Source organism: Rhinatrema bivittatum, chromosome 3, assembly GCF_901001135.1.
Source record: "Rhinatrema bivittatum chromosome 3, aRhiBiv1.1, whole genome shotgun sequence".
Classification (NCBI taxonomy): domain Eukaryota; kingdom Metazoa; phylum Chordata; class Amphibia; order Gymnophiona; family Rhinatrematidae; genus Rhinatrema; species Rhinatrema bivittatum.
Genome location: NC_042617.1, coordinates 372,224,949 through 372,229,449, shown reverse-complemented (window position 1 = coordinate 372,229,449; position 4,501 = coordinate 372,224,949). Strand labels below are relative to the sequence as shown.

The window sequence follows — 4,501 nt, the reverse complement described above, 5'->3', positions numbered from 1 at the left end:
TTGCTGGTCCTGGCTCAAGCCTGACAAGCCCTTTTTGTACTATGCGTATTTGTGGCAAATTTCTTCAGGACTTTGAACCAACAGGCCTGCTGGCGATATTTCAAAGGGAAGCTCCCTGCAGTGTTTCCTTTGAACGAGCAGCCTGGCAGGGAGCATAGCTACTGTACAGCCCATGTAGTCTGCACCTACTTCAAAGCAGATGCACAGAGCTATTCCACGGGAAGACAGTCAGTAAAAGGATTGTATTTGATTAACAGAGCAGTTATTCAAGATAATATCAGCTGTTCATATTTGACCTTTCCCACCCTTTGTTGTTTTCCTGCCCAGGTATTTCTACCCACACTGAGGGGAACAGAGGACCATTTTAAAACTGCCATTTCATTTTACACAGATATACATATACCAAGGTTTGCACATCCCCTCCCCCCCCCCCCCCCCCCCATATCCCTAGAGTGAGAGCAAATGTAAGAAGAATGCACGCTGCTGACTGCACCCATGCTAAGAACAGAGGAAGGCAGGAAAAGTTGTCAGGCATAGGTAGAAGAGAAGAGGCCTGAGTGCAGATAGTGTAGCTGGGTATAAAAAAAGCTTGGATAAGTTCTTGGAGGAGAAGTCCATTACCTGCTATTAAACAAGTTGACTTAGAAAATAGCCACTGCTATTACTAGCACAGTAACATGGAATAGACTTAGTTTTTGGGTACTTGCCAGGTTCTTATGGCCTGGATTGGCCACTGTTGGAGACAGGATGCTAGGCTTGATGGACCCTTGGTTTGACCCAGTATGGCATGCTCTTATATTCTTACACACTGTGCAGCAGCTGCACACATCTAACAGTGACAGAAAGGAAAGTGTGTAAGCATGCCGGAGTCTTAAGCTCACTGCTGCAAAGGAGTGAGCAAGGTATCATGAGTGGACTGATGAGAGCTGCATGCAGAACAATGGCTAGGGTGAGAGAGAGAGAGAGGAAGATACACAGACCCACATATCCCTTGAGATGTACATTGCTGAGGCTTATAGGGGCAGTACAAAGATAGCTTGTGAGAATTTAAACTGTACCATATATCTAGGCTTACCAAGAATAGGTTACAGGATCGAGCATAACCAGCACAGCCAGCTACGTCCCTCAAGTAGAGCTCCTAGGCCTTCTTTTGGTTCCCCATGGCCCTGTGGTAGACTGCCCTCTTGTTGTAGCGCTGAAGGAGGACATCTCAAAAGGTCCCTCTTAACTAAGTTCCTCTGTATCCTAGATGTCGGAAAGAGGTGGGTTCTCCTCTGACGAAAAGAGTTGGATTGGAAGGAAAAGGTTAGTCCTGGAGAACATGAACTTCCTGGCTCTCAGCGGTGGCAAGCTTGGCATGTATTGTGCACACACAGGAATCTGAAACAGTACAGGCATAAAGTGCATGTAGAATTGGTAGCATGAAAAAGTGCACACGCTGACACATGCACAACAAAAGCATTTTTGTGGGCATGGATGCACAGGTTTTCAGAGCCACATGTCTCTTGCCACAGATCATTGAAAATCTGGCACAAATTTTAAGCAACCTCTAGATAAGTACCTGTTTAGGTAAACTGCTGAATATTGGCCTCCCCATGATCATTGAACCCCTTTTACCATTATTTCGCCTCCCAAGAATAGATTTTTCAAACAGAATAATTTGACCATTATGGTCAATTGGGTAACTCAACCCCACCAGGTATGATCCCTTTAAATAATTAGTGTCTATGGAAACTGCAAAGGGTGGCTTTCTCCAGTTCTCAAGAGCCACAAGTAGGTCTGGTTTTTAGGATATCCGCAATAAACAGGAATGAGACATTTGGGGCATCCACGCTGAAAAATTCTGTTTCATTTCATTTTCTGATGGGTTTGGGCTTTTTCATGTCATGCAAAATTTTATTTCAGTTAATGTTCCATTTTCAGTGAACACTATTTACAAATAGTGTGCACTAAAATGGAAAATAAAGCAATTTTATTAGTTTGTTTGTTTTTTTTTTTCATTTCAGTTTGAAACATCAGGGAACAGCTGATTTTCTGGACGTCCGCATGTTGTTTCAAAGCAAAAGCACAACCCTATGAGACATATTTGCACACAATGGAGGAAGTGCATGCAAATTCATCTCTTCATATTCATGTTTGTGACTCTTGAGAACCAGAATTGGCCACCACCCCAAAGCTAATGACAGAAACAGATTGTTTGATAAAGTATAATCTTGAAAAAAAAATGCCATGAGGGAGTCATAGTTTGTCTTCCACTTAGCCAAAGTCCGAGTGATTAGGTCTTTTCTTTTACATTATAATGAATGAAGCTCTTGCTTTTAATTCATCTTTCTAATCCTGCTTATCCTGCGTGCCCTGGTTGAATATGGATCAGTTTGTTGCTTGCTTTTTTGAAGGTTTTCCTCTCACCGCTCTGTGCCAAAGGTAGAAGAGTAACCAAAGAAAAAATCAAAAATACCCAGGTGCAAACAATACCAGTCAAGAAAAATAACCAAGGGTAAAAGATCTTATAAAGAGACCATCATATTAGGGGTACATTTATTCACTAGAGAACAGATTCGCCCAGCACAGCTGGACCATCCAGCGTAAACCCAGTTCCCTATTTTTACTAATCTTAGGTCTCAAAGCAATGTCTGCAGCGCCAAACAAATTATCAATATATAGGTACAAGACACATTTTTTAAAAATATTTTCTTTTTCTATTGTCTATTATTATTATATATTAGTTAAATCTTCAAAGAAGCAACCACTTATCTTTGCAAAAATGCCAACATAGTTCATCCACTTGTTTCTTTTCTTTTCTAAGTAGAAATGCTACCTGGAATTGCTGATATTATGCCATATAAAACGCCCAACGCCCTATGCATTTCAGTTTGGCATTGCAGGTTCCGCTTAAGCAATGTACCCCTAATATGATGGTCTCTTTATAGGCTCTTTTATCCTTGGTTATTTTTCTTGAAAGGTAGAAGAGTAAGCAAGAATTCCTGTGAGGGCCATTTGCACATGATTTCTTGACCTGAAGCTGGACAATTTCAGGCAGTATCAACTTAAAGAACTTCAAATACAGCAAGACAAAAGTAAAGCACTGAATTAATAAAAGGAGAATATTAATAGTTTCCGTGATTGCTTTGGCAGCATTATACACTCACAGCACATTGTCTTTTAATGATAAAAGTTATGGCATGAAAAAAAACCACGTACTTTATATTTTGTGACAATGGTTATTACATTGTAATATATGTTTGGATTGTTTATTATGCATTTTGAACCTGAGTTGTAATCCACCATGAATTTACTATAAACTAGAAAAACTGGGCTATAAACATTCCCTGATACGATCGGCAACTAACGGAGATTACTGGGGAGAAAGGAGAAATCGCATTACCAGAAAATAAGACAAGTCAAAGCAACTACACTGCTTCCATGTATAAGAATGAAATGGCTGTGAATGAAATGGCAGGGAATCCTACCATGGAGAACATATGTATGCTTCTGAAAGGGGGTAGAAGGGACCACGCTCACTGCAATGCAAACCCCAGCTAAGAAAAAAACTAAAGAAGTACCTGCACAAATAGCAGAAGCACATTTGTGCAGGTACTTTTCATGGGGCGAGAATCAAAGCAAAACTACGTGGGTATTTTTCTCAGCAAACCCCGTAGCTAACTAATACCTACCTGGGAGGGTGTTGCCAAAATATTGGCTTGCCTCCATACTTTATTGGAATGATTTCTTCTCCATATTCTCACATCCAGCAGACACACTGCCATTAGGTGTAGAAAGATAGTGTGCAATTTATCTTTTGCAGTCCTACACAAACTGCTGTATATTCATCTGACACAGAAGCAAAAGAAAATGCTCATGTAATGGCAGACCACGCACCAATGTGGTCTTCACAGTCTGACGTAATAACCCTACAGACTTTTCTCCAGGCACTGCAGACCCTATGAGTCCAATGCCTCCCTGTTTTAATATATAAGGGGGTGGTGACCCATTCAAACCCCAGAATCAAGGAGCAAGACCAGGAATAGGTCTTCATCAGTATGAAAAATACAAACATGAAAAGGAATCTGCGAGAATGCGAAGAATGTAGAGTTACAGCACTAGAAGAGGTAAAAAAAAAAAAAAAGGAGATAGAGTCAGCAAAGGGCACATTATCCATAACAGACTCCCAGAAATAATTGAGGAGAATTGTTGGGGGGGGTTTTTGGAGGGGGGGACCCCACATTTATTGTTGGAGTGAGGATGAGAACCCATCAGAGCTTCTCCTTAGTAAATTTATTTATTTATTTATTTATTTTTAATTTTTATATACCGGAATTCCTGTATGCAATACAAATCAGTCCGGTTTACAAGTAACGAAAAGGTTGCCCTGGTCTGGTAGATTAGACTGGGGTTTTTTTACATAGAACATAGAACAATAACAATCAACTATTGAACATTATTACAAGGAACAGTGAAAGTAACAATAGTATTTAACAAACATATAATATTATTATAACAT

At 40.2% G+C, this 4,501-nt stretch overlaps 1 long non-coding RNA gene across 1 annotated transcript; it reads left to right on the top strand.

The window, feature by feature from the left end:
• The first annotated feature begins 328 nt into the window (after positions 1 to 328).
• LOC115088795 lies at positions 329 to 4,077 on the top strand. Its single transcript, XR_003855886.1, has 3 exons — positions 329 to 407; positions 1,250 to 1,305; positions 2,007 to 4,077. It is a non-coding gene; the product is annotated as an uncharacterized LOC115088795 (long non-coding RNA).
• The last annotated feature ends 424 nt before the right edge of the window (positions 4,078 to 4,501 follow it).